At 40.9% G+C, this 13,135-nt stretch overlaps 1 pseudogene across 1 annotated transcript; it reads right to left on the reverse strand.

Moving 5' to 3' along the window:
* Positions 1–1,121: 1,121 nt before the first annotated feature.
* On the reverse strand, positions 1,122–2,851 carry LOC147609296 (lipase-like; annotated as a pseudogene). Its single transcript, XR_015264261.1, has 3 exons — positions 2,636–2,851; positions 1,849–2,341; positions 1,122–1,686 (listed from the first exon to the last, which is right to left on the reverse strand). The product of XR_015264261.1 is annotated as a lipase-like (transcript).
* Positions 2,852–13,135: the final 10,284 nt, after the last annotated feature.

The following is a 13,135-nucleotide window of genomic DNA, read 5'->3' on the forward strand; positions in this document are numbered from 1 at the left end:
CACCCAAGCAGATAAAGAACATAGGGAGCTCCCATCTTGGGAGTGGCATGGTTGGGATGTATTCCACACATACTTTGTAAGTATTAATAGTACACGGACCCTCTTTTGTTGGCATAAAGTGTATTTCATTTAAGCACTTCACTCGCTATTCTATGTTTTGTTTCCAACAAAGAGTGGTTGATAGCGCAACAAATGATACGGAGGAAAGGTACGCCTTAAAGCACGACACGTATGCCCTCCTCGAGAAACTTGAATGGAAGGGCATCGACATCAACTAGACAAATGTGGTTAATATGGTAAGCACTCTATACTTTGCACCCATGCTAAAGTTGTATAACGCTTGCCATTTTTGAGTTTTTACATTATGAATTTTTTTGCAAGGACCAATGCCAAACCCTGAGTTCACTAATGATTAGGTTCGGCCTTGCTCACAAGGCACTTTGGACAGGAGCAATGTCTTTAATCAGTTGCATGTGTTTGAGCATATATTATAAACATAAATAAAAGACGCTATGTAACTTTTTCTAAGTAATAAAAATCCATGTTTTGTAGAATTTGAGTATAGTTGTTGTCAGCACTCTTCTATATGCTGACATAGTGGTGCATTGAGCTATACAGGATTGCACTTGGATATATTATTACGTCAAAAAAATTAAAACTTTCATCCATCAAAATAGTCGTCGTAAAAATGATCCAAAGAATTGTCGGCATTGTAAACAAGGAATAATTCTGACTATTATGGCAACACATATTTCGACGTTGATTTGTATGGTTATTTCGATGGGCATTATCACAAATTGAATCTCGATGCTTTTGGGGTTTTTTTATAAGTTCATTTCCATGTGTCGCATTAAATAGGCCCGCCTGTAATAGTGTCAGAAGTATTTCTTGATGACTTATGTGTGCACTCCACTTGGGATGAACATTTGACGTGCCTAAAGAAGGATAAACTTAAGCCCCTAGCACGACTCGGTTAGTTTGCTTTTTGGATGTAGACTAACCGAGTAGTTCTAGACTACACTGAAATGCAGTAGCTCCAGACTACACTGAAAAGCCATTTTTCTATTTGCCTTTAACATTCAGTCAACCGAGGAAGGTTGTCAATGACAACTACCGTAACATGAGGAAGAGGTGGGTAAGGAAGCAAAGAGGAAGGTGCTACATGTGCAATAGCTAAATAGGTGGGAGAGTTATGCGATGATGCCAAATATGGGAGAAGGCAGCGAGCACCTTGTCGATGGAGTTGATGTAGGCTTCACAAGAGTGGTCCAGCAAGCTCAAAATGACAAAGCTTGGGCGACGCCCACCGCGCTCGAGAGAAATGTGCTTGTGGGATGCTCACACAGATAAATGAATCCGGCCACATGCTTGTAAGCAGACCAAAGCTTGGGATAGGTATACAGGTGCGGTATTGAAGGCACCAAATCTCCTTTGTTCACCAAGCGAAAGCTTGTCCCCTGCGCCACATTCTCATTGAAGTCAAGTGCAAATTTGCGGTTGCCCACGCGCGGTGAGCCGATCGTTACACACCAAATCTTTGCATTCGGATAGGCTACATATCGGCACCAGTGTGCGCACAATGTCGCCAATGCACCTCCGAGGCTATGTCCCGTGCACACCACTCGCTTCACATCCCGTGCCTTGATGCCGAGTCCTTCTGCGACAAGGCGTAGGTTCTCATTGCGTCTGCATCATGACACATGGTAAGGTGTAAGATTCATGTACACATAAGATATGCAACACATACAGCAAGAAGTGATACATGGTCAACAGAAGGCTTTCTATCTCACGCATGCAGTTTCATTGCATTCTCATTGTTGACGAGACTTGGGTAAGTTGGCTTGGTACCTGCGCGTCTTTGTAACGTCTCGCAACGCGAGCTGGAAGCCCTTGTGCGCCTTGATGCCGGAGGGGGCTTTGTAAGCGATGTTATCAGAGGCATTGTAAAGCTCCACACCAATTTGGTTTTGTGCGAGGTCTGTGAGAACATCCCCAAGAGGGCACTTCCAATCGATGGGCTCTGTACCTCGAAATGCAAAAACCAGAGACCCATCCTCAAGAAGGCACACATGCACCTCTGTGTCCGTTGTGACGCCCCACGTAAGCGGCGTCGGGTTGCTTAAGTCCTTGACCAGCCGACTGCTCTTTATGAACGGGAACTTCTCGGCCATGCTCGTGTCATCATACGCTGCCATCGCCATGTTCAAGAAGGGTTGGATTCTTGCTAGCTCTACGATATGTGCTTCACTATCTCTCGCCTCCTGTTCTTCTTCTCCTTCCGAATCGTAGTGGAGCTGCGCGCTGGGGTGCAAAACCGGGCACCTTCGTACATACTCTTTATCTGCAACCATGATAAGTATGCAAGGATGCTGGATAGCACTTGTCAACTAGTTATAAGTATGATATATATATATTTCGGGGTGCGCCACAGCTAGCTGCGCCCACGATACGAGTTGACAAGGAGCTTATTGTTGGCTCTTGTCAACTGATATGATAGATATCGGGGTGCCAGTGCCAGTGCTTGTGCTTATAGCTAGCTCCTGTCGTCTATATAAGTAGCACATAGTAACTTCTAATTGGGCAGGTACATTGTACAGCACAGAAACAGGTTTTGATGAGGAGTAGGCGTACTCACTGTCTTTGTATTTTCTTACAGCTCGATCAGCGAGAACGACACCGGTCAGGGCGGCGGCGCCCCACTTGGCCACGCGTCCGAGCTTGTCGGCGGTCTCCTCATTACACCCCACTGCCCCGGCCACCCTTTGCGCAGCCCGCTTAGCTACGAACGCCGCACCTTGCATTATGTTGCTTGCAGGCAAGGAAGAAAAGATGATCACAGTTGCCTAAGGTACTGGATTATGCAAACTTCACGATATCAAGGATACGCAAAGCTTATTCTTAAAGGCTGCGCGCTGTCTCTGTAGACTTGCCACTTTAGGTAAGCATTATTTCGGAGTACTGTAGTACGTACAGGGCAAGAGGAGCTTATGAGGGAATAACAACTCGATCTAATCTACAACCTGTGTACGTGCAAATTGTGAAAGGAAGCACTATTGAGCAACAAAGTAATGCCGACAGCCTGTGTACGTACAAACTGCGAAAGGAAGCATTATTGAGCAACAAAGTACTACCGATAGGGCAAGAATAGCTCATGTGGGAGAAATGTATCGAATAACAAATTGATCTGATCAAGAGCCTGTGTATGTGCAAATTGTGAAAGTAAGCATTATTGAGCAGCAATGTACTACCTAGAGGGCAAGAAGAGCTCATGAGGGAGACACGTATATTTGATGTACTCTAATACTCTCTTTATATTTGTCCATTGCCATACCTTAAGCTTACTCATATGTTTACTTTGCGGCGATAAGATGCGACAAGGAAAAGTGACCGTAAGTGCGTTTATAGATGCGTTTTGACAACATGGTTTAAAATATTACGGGCGCATTTATAGACGCGTTTTGACAACATGGTTTAAAATATTACAAGCACGTTTATAAGTGCGACTACCGATGCGCATCTATAATAGAGACTATATGCGCGTCTATATGCTCGTCTATAAGTGTGTCTATACTGCATAATAGATGCGCTCTGAAATTTTAAAAAAATTCAGAGAGCTGCCTGTGCAAATGTATAGCCGCATTTTTTGCACATGTAGCTATATTTTCTGCACAGGCAGCTCTCTGGTTTAAGGTTTTACTTATTTGTACATAGACGAATCAAGATTAGCAAAGAAATCAACATAAAAACTTAAATTAAAGATAGATATGCACAAAAAGATTTGTGAACACACTTCGAATATTGATTAAAGAAGATGAAAAATTACATTTTATATCCAAACATTTGTCCATAAATGATCGTAGCCACATAAAGCTTGAATAAAAACATAGATACATAAAGAAGATGAAAACTTTCATCTTATATCCAAGAAGTTGTCCATACATGATGGTAGCCACATGAGGCTTGGAAAAGAAACATAGTTGCATAAACCAAAACTATACATGAAGAAAAACTAGTGGGTAACTACTCGGAGGAGTTATCACTCTCCGAGTCTTACTGTCCACCTTGTGCCTACACAAAGTGAAGATATATATAAATAAAAATAGAAAGTATTATAAAGGTCAAAACATATTTTATACAATAATTAAAAAGTATTACCTGCATTGGTGTTCTCCTTGCTCGATTGTATTGTTCGTCAGAGATAATCCCTTCATCGTGAAGGTAATCCCATGTATCTCCTCTACTGTGGCGAGATGATGGTAGCCAATCTCTGTTGGGATAGGATCTCTACCCACAATGTCACAGTACATCACAAGATAAACATTACAACAATTATAGCACAACTCAAATAGAGAGCATACAAAGAAAAGACATGAAGTTGCACTATACATACAAACTCGGCCTCCCATGATGCATGACCTCCAGATCGAAAAGTGCGATGATCCATATCACTCCATTTGTATTTGCCGTCGCGCTTCTCTTTGTTACTGGTTCAGTACTCCTTCTAAGAGCTCCTTCTTGGCTTTCTTCCACTCGCCCTTATGAGCAGTAGATGGCTTACCATGTCCATTTTGATCGACATCTATTCGGGCTTTCTCCTCCTTTGCATGTCTCCTTACTAGAGAGTCGAGACCTTCTATTCTTAAGTATGTCTTTGATTTTATGTCACGCCCATCTACTGTTAAACCTTTGGTCGTGAGGATTAGGATACTTCTTATGGATAGCTTTAATGCAATCATCCACTAGGCTCTCCCTTTGCTGCTTAAAAGAGGAATTAATACATAGACAATGCAATAACCACCACGTTAAATAAAATGAGTGTAAAAAGAGGCCTATCTTGGCTATTTGTGATTTTGAGGTCAAGTATACTTGGTTATTTGTGATTTTGAGGTCAAGTATATAAAAATATATAAAATAGCCAAAAAAAAAATAAGTGAGCTATATAAACACTTGATTATCTATTACAAAAGAAAAATAGGGTTCAAGAAGAAGAGCAAGAGCAAGAACAAGAAGAAAAGGAGCAAGAAGAAGAAGAAGAGAAAGAGACTCACCCACAACCAAGGTATGTACCTTCAAACTCTTACTCCACAGTCCTTTGTAAAGCAAATTTGTAGCCTGGTGAGATGAAGCTTGAGAGGGTGAGAGAGGATTAGAAATAGGGTAGGAAGGTTTTCGGAAGAGCTGCGTTTTGCCCTTTGTGCATACTTTCAAAATGCTCTTGGGTTTAATTTTTGGTCCTTTTCGTCACACAGTGCGCATCTAAAATTGAGTCTAACGGCGCGTCTAAAATCGAGTCTAAAAGCGTGTCTAAAAGGGAGTCTATAAATGCATCTATTCTGCAAAATAGACACGTTGATAGATGCGTCTATAAATGCGAAATAGAAAAGTATTTACACACACATAGAAAGATGAAAATTATTTTTTCTTGTTTGAATATGTAGGATGTCTTCATCAATCAGTTCTTCTAGATGATGAGTCCCTTTGTGTTCACAATTGGGATCCTTGGTTGCAACAAAAAATAAAATGTATGTGTGATCGTTGTTGAGGATGTATTTATCAACAACGTAGCATTATGATGAATCACATTTCAATGTATGAAAAATGGGAACCGACAGTGCTAATGGTAAGTATACTTTGCTTATATTGAAAGAATTTAATTAAGAATTAGTATTCAATGGAGACTTATATTGAAATACTCGTGTGTAGGACACTGCATCACACCCTTCTATATTAACTCATAAGTAGTGTCAAGAGGCCAAGCGTTGTAGAGAAATGGCAGAGGCTTCACAAAACGTAGAAGTGGTGGAGGATTGGAATGATGCAGATACAAGCCCACCACCCTTTCCTCATGAGATGGTGGAGGAAGAGGTTTTAGAAGATATGGTACGTGCTCTATTTTCCAATAAGCATAGTGAAAATGAAAAAGCCATGGAAAGTGATCACCTTTATAATGCGGCTTTGACCCCACTTTTTGAGGGATGCACATACTCCATTCTATGTGCTTCTCTCGAGTTACTCAACTTGCAAACAATCTACGGATGGAGCAATGGAAGTTTGAATGCACTTCTCAAGTGAGTTTTCTACTTTCATAAATTGTCTACTTCCATTATAGATATATAAGAAGAAATTATTTTTTATATAAATGTATTTGATTATTTTGTCGATAGGCTTTTGTCGAAGATGCTTCCAAAGGAGAATAGATTGCCAACCTCAAGAGACCAAGCAAGGTGCTTTGTGACATCTCTTGGTGGAGGCTTGGATTATACTCGCATCCATGCATGTATCAATGATTGTGTTCTCTTCCGTGGGATACATGCGGCGGCTTAAGAGTGTCCTATTTGTGGCGAGCCAAGATATTGAGAGGACCTTAAAGGTCTACATGTGCCGATTAAGGTGTTCCGACATTTTCCCATCATTCCTCACATCCAACATATGTTCAAGTGAAAATCTATTGCAGAGCTCATGTCATGGCATTCCTCTCATCGATCCAATAATGATGGAAAGATGAGAATTCCTGCAGACACTCCTACATGGAAGCACATCAAGGAAATGTGCCCAAGCTTCAAGGAAGAGACTAGACATTTGAGACTTGGATTGGGTATGGATGGTGATAATCCTTTTGGAATCAAGAGCACCTCATATACTATATGGCTAGTGGTAGTGGTGAATCACAAAATTCCTCCATCCATGGCAATAAAGAAAGGACATGTCATGTTATCCCTTTTCCTTCCTGGGAAACATAAGGTAAAGAATTTGGATATATATCTCGAGCCCTTGATTGATGAGCTTGGGATACTTTGGAGAGGTATCCATGTGCATGACATATGTCGGCCTCCATCTTCACACGAGACTTTCTTTTGAAGGCCATCTTGATGTGGATGATGCACGACTTTCCTAGTTATGGCAGTGTTCAAGTGAGTCAAATGGGTTTCTATTCATGATGATTCTTTATTATCATTGTACTGTTTTTTTGACATGCTTAAATGTGTATATTGTTTAGGTCTCTCGACATCTGGATACCATGCATGTCCTATTTGTGGTCCATCATTGGTGGCATCTAGGCGTGAGAGAGCTTAAAGAAAGTGATATGTGAGAATCATCATCAATTTCTCCCTCATCATCATCCCAAATTTCTCCCTCATCATCATCCCAAATTTGTTCGTTCTTGGATGGGAGTCCCTCCACATCCACTAAGCATGGGATATTGGAAGGCATTATGGAATGGAGTGGAAAGTCCTCCTCCCCCCGCCGGCAGCATGAATAGGTAATATATCTTTGACATAGAATTCCAATACAAGCTTTGATTTGAAAAGATAATCCTCTTAATATTTGTTGTTATTTGATAAGATACTCTATCTTCTTTTGCCTACCATATTGGGATGAGCCTCAAAATCAACCATCTTCTTGATCCAATGCACATCTTCAAGAATGTTGCCTCTAACATTTGGGAGTACTTGAGAGGAACACGGGACTCCTTGCTTGTAAGAGAGGATCTACAAAGCATAGAGAGGATCTACAACGCATAGAGAGGATGCAAAGAGCTTGGCCATGAGAGGGACCAAATGGGAAGACAATTCTACCTCGAGCACCTTGGATATTGACAACAACGAAGGAGGATAAGTTGGTGAAAGATTCCATTACTACATTCCGTAGTCCAACAAGGTGTATGATGTGTTTAAAAGGTGCCTTCACAAAGACAAAGAAGAGAGGTGTTGAGCAATTATATGGCTTGAAGTCCCACAATTGGCACAGGATACTTCAAGTAAGTGAAACATTGAAGTTGTACATATTTAACTTGTTCAATCATGATGTATCTAATCATGGTGTATAAGTGTTTATAGTTTATTCTTCCTACAAGCATTTTCAATTGTGCCACGAAGTATGAGATACGGTTTATAAGATGGGGGAGCTTGTGAGATTTTTACCCCAAACCCTCATAGCCAATTTTCTTCACGCATTTTCCTCAAAATGATTTGTTTATTGTTTCGCATTTTAGATATGTCATCTCAAAGGAAATCTATCCATGTACACTTGACTATGCAAGGGTCATGGCAGTGGAGGTGGTTTGTTTGGTGAAGGAGACATTCCCCACGGTCAATTCTCACAAGCCAACTACATCAAGCCAACTACATCTAATGGTTCATTAATTAATCAGATTGCCATATGTGGCACTCTGCATGCTTGATGGATGTTATTTCTTGAGTGTTTCATAAAGACCTTGAAGGAATTTTTAAGGCAAAATGCAAAGCCAGAAGGTAGTAAGGCTGAGGGTTGGTTGGTACAAGAATCACTTGTTTATATCTCAGAATACCTTGCGGAATTGGATCCCTCTTTCCCTTGCCTATGGAGCAATGAAGAAGACTTGAGGATGACCTCTCATGTTCCTCAAGAAAAGGGAAAGACCAAAGTCATGGATACAGAGATGCATAGTAAGCTTAATACCTTTTGTATGCTTAATAGTGATGTGATGAGAAGATGGGTGGCAAAGTATGTTGAGTCATAGAAGATGGGATCGCTCATCAAGTTGTTGCCATGGTGGTGCCTCCATAGACGCTTCTACCCCTTCATGTTGAGTCATAGAAGATGGGATCGCTCATCAAGTTTTTGCCATGGTGGTGCCTCCACAGACGCTTCTACCCCTTCATGTGAGTGCCCATCGATTGCTAGGTGTGTATGGGGACACCACACTTAGACTCATCCCCCGCTTTGACAAACCCCTCTACCCCTAATCTAGCTTGTTCCCAATACCAAGTAGTGGAGGGAAATGATATCCTCAATGATGTCGGCAACAAGATGTAGGCTTGAATCCGTGAGTTATGTTGTGTACTCCACCAAATGACTTTAGGAGTACATGGCATAAATTTGATCAAGGAAAGAGGGATTGCATCGTCAATCAAATTAGTGTAGGCCGCAGGAGGAAAGACGTCCATCCTAGATGGATTAAAGATCACATGATGGTGAATGTATTGAAGCATTGGTGTAGTGAAGTTACATGTAGGGTAAAGATAGGGGGACAAAAGCCCTTGTATAGTATATACAGAAGAAAAGGAGCAAGAAGAAGAAGAAGAGAAAGAGACTCACCCACAACCAAGGTATGTACCTTCAAACTCTTACTCCACAGTCCTTTGTAAAGCAAGTTTGCAGCCTGGTGAGATGAAGCTTGAGAGGGTGAGAGAGGATTAGAAATAGGGTAGGAAGGTTTTCGGAAGAACTGCGTTTTGCCCTTTGTGCATACTTTCAAAATGCTCTTGGGTTTAATTTTTGGTCCTTTTCGTCACACAGTGCGCATCTAAAATCGAGTCTAAAAGGGCGTCTAAAATTGAGTCTAAAAGCGTGTCTAAAAGGGAGTCTATAAATGCATCTATTCTGTAAAATAGACACGTTGATAGACGCGTCTATAAACGTGAAATAGAAAAGTATTTACACACATAGAAAGATGAAAATTATTTTTTTATGTTTGAATATGTAGGATGTCTTCATCAATCAGTTCTTCTAGTGATGACGAGTCCCTTTGTGTTCACAATCGGGATGCTTGGTTGCAACAAAAAATAAAATGTATGTGTGATCGTTGTTGAGGATAAATGCATCAACAACGTAGCATTACGATGAATCACATTTCAATGTATGAAAAATGGGAACCAATAGTGTTAATGGTAAGTATACTTTGCTTATATTGAAAGAATTTAATTAAGAATTAGTATTCAATGGAGACTCATATTGAAATACTCGCGTGTAGGATAATGCATCACACCCTTCTATCTTAACTCATAAATAGTGTCAAGAGGCCAAGCGTTGTAGAGAAATGGCAGAGGCTTCACAAAACGTAGAAGTGGTGGAGGATTGGAATGATGGAGATACAAGCCCACCACCCTTTCCTCATGAGATGGTGGAGGAAGAGGTTTTAGAAGATATGGTACGTGCTCTATTTTCCAATAAGCATAGTGAAAATGAAAAAGCCATGGAAAGTGATCACCTTTATAATGCGGCTTTGACCCCACTTTTTGAGGGATGCACATACTCCATTCTATGTGCTTCTCTCGAGTTACTCAACTTGCAAACAATCTACGGATGGAGCAATGGAAGTTTGAATGCACTTCTCAAGTGAGTTTTCTACTTTCATAAATTGTCTACTTCCATTATAGATATATAAGAAGAAATTATTTTTTATATAAATGTATTTGATTATTTTGTCGATAGGCTTTTGTCGAAGATGCTTCCAAAGGAGAATAGATTGCCAACCTCAAGAGACCAAGCAAGGTGCTTTGTGACATCTCTTGGTGGAGGCTTGGATTATACTCGCATCCATGCATGTATCAATGATTGTGTTCTCTTCCGTGGGATACATGCGGCGGCTTAAGAGTGTCCTATTTGTGGCGATCCAAGATATTGAGAGGACCTTAAAGGTCTACATGTGCCGATTAAGGTGTTCCGACATTTTCCCATCCCAACATATGTTCAAGTGAAAATCTATTGCAGAGCTCATGTCATGGCATTCCTCTCATCAATCCAATGATGGAAAGATGAGAATTCCTGCGGACACTCCTACATGGAAGCACATCAAGGAAATGTGCCCAAGCTTCAAGGAAGAGACTAGACATTTGAGACTTGGATTGGGTATGGATGGTGTTAATCCTTTTGGAATCAAGAGCACCGCATATACTATATGGCTAGTGGCAGTGGTGAATCACAAAATTCCTCCATCCATGGCAATAAAGAAAGGACATGTCATGTTATCCCTTCTCCTTCCGAGAAAACATAAGGTAAAGAATTTGGATATATATCTCGAGCCCTTGATTGATGAGCTTGAGATACTTTGGAGAGGTATCCATGTGCATGACATATGTCGGCCTCCATCTTCACATGAGACTTTCTCTTGAAGGCCATCTTGATGTGGATGATGCATGACTTTCCTAGTTATGGCGAGTGTTCAAGTGAGTCAAATGGGTTTCTATTCATGATGATTCTTTATTATCATTGTACTATTTTTTTGACATGCTTAAATGTGTATATTGTTTAGGTCTCTCCACATCTGGATACCATGCATGTCCTATTTGTGGTCCATCATTGGTGGCATCTAGGCATGAGAGAGCTTAAAGAAAGTGATATGTGAGAATCATCATCAATTTCTCCCTCATCATCATCCCAAATTTGTTCGTTCTTGGATGGGAGTCCCTCCACATCCACTAAGCATGGGATATTGGAAGGCATTATGGAATGGAGTGGAAAGTCCTCCTCCCCCCGGCGGCATGAATAGGTAATATATCTTTGACATAGAATTCCAATACAAGATTTGATTTGAAAAGATAATCCTCTTAATATTGTTGGAATTAGGGTTGCAGGAAAGCACACAAAGCTTGGAGAAGAAGAAGCAAGAATGCGAATGTTGCCTCTAACATTTGGGAGCACTTGAGAGGAACACGGGACTCCTTGTTGCTTGTAAGAGAGGATCTACAAAGCATAGAGAGGATGCAAAGAGCTTGGCCATGAGAGGGACCAAATGGGAAGACAATTCTACCTGGAGCACCTTGGATATTGACAACAAAGAAGGAGGATAAGTTGGTGAAAGATGCCGTTACTACATTCCGTAGTCCAACAGGGTGTATGAGGTGCTTAAAAGGTTCCTTCACAAAGACAACAAAAGCCCTTGTATAATAGTATATACAAGAGATTTAGGATGAGGAGTGAAGGATGTAGAACACAAATCCCTACAGGTATAAGAAACAGTAGGAGGCTGCACCCAAGCAGCGGATAGAGAACATAGGGAGCTCCCATCTTGGGAGTGGCGTGGTTGGGATGTATTCCACACATACTTTGTAAGTATTAATAGTACACAGACTCTCTTTTGTTGGCATAAGGTGTATTTCATTTAAGTTAAGTATTTATGGTTTGTTTAAGCACTTCACTCGCTTTTATGTTTTGTTTCCAACAAAGAGTGGTTGATAGTGCAACAAATGATATACGGAGGAAAGGTACGCCTTAAAGCATGACACGTATGCCCTCCTTGAGAAACTTGAATGGAAGGGCATGGACATCAACTGGACAAATGTGGTTAATCTATACTTTGCACCCATGCTAAAGTTTTATAACGCTTGCCATTTCTGAGTTTTTACATTATGATTTTTTTTGCAGGGACCAATGCCAAACCCTGAGTCCACTCATGATTAGGTTTGGCCTTGCTCGCAAGGCACTCTTCACCCAGTAACTGAGTCATCCAATCCTCAGATGGGCACTTGCATTTATAAGTAATCTTAGTTTTCTTAACTACTTCACAGGATCCAAACAAATGTGCAAACAAACCAAATGGTACAAACCAACTTAGATGCACATCTCTAGAGTCTATGGATGGTTTCATGGCAGCATGAACATCAGTTTTTATCTTTACCCTACATGCTTCTGACATGTCTAAGCTAGGATTCTACCATTCCTGGCTAGACAATGGTGGTAGTGGAAGATACTCCAAACTATGTCTCTCCACATCATACACTAAATCATAAAAGTAAACATTCTGAGATGTCAATTCACTTCACTCTTGTTGTCATACATCAAGGCACCTATCTCTGCATGTAAAACATTTAGCTTTCCACTAAAACATTCTACATTCTTCCATTCATGCAGAGTGGATAGATATAAAGCTGCAAGCAACAAACATGCTTGTATTATAACATGCAAAGTGGATGGACTCAAAGCACAAGAACACAAAGCACAGAGATATAAACTTACTGTTAGGCTTATGTCTTTCATTGAAGTTATCATGATGCACTCGAATCTCTTTGTGCATATAAACATGTTGAATGAAAGCCTATATTATTGTACTCATACCATTTGTACGTCTCCTGAACTCTATGATTTTATCTTTCCATTGCTTGTTGGGGTCTGTGACATCTTTGTGTCAGAATGCACAGCAGAAGACTAACGCACGTAGGAGACGCATCACCATCGAGCACCACGAACACCCCCAACGAGCACTGCAGCATCCCTCCATCGGGCTCCCATCTCCCGGTGAGCTGCCTCCCAAAACATCGATCGGAGGAGATGACTATGACAAGGTGCCACTTAGAGTCAGTGCAAAGATGAGTCAAGATTCAGAGGAAAACTCTTGGAGCTATTGAGATCCTACAAGGATATTTTTGCATGGAAC

This window comes from Cibotium barometz, chromosome 51 (genome assembly GCF_041138505.1).
Source record: "Cibotium barometz isolate CiBa-2024 chromosome 51, ASM4113850v1, whole genome shotgun sequence".
Taxonomy (NCBI): domain Eukaryota; kingdom Viridiplantae; phylum Streptophyta; class Polypodiopsida; order Cyatheales; family Cibotiaceae; genus Cibotium; species Cibotium barometz.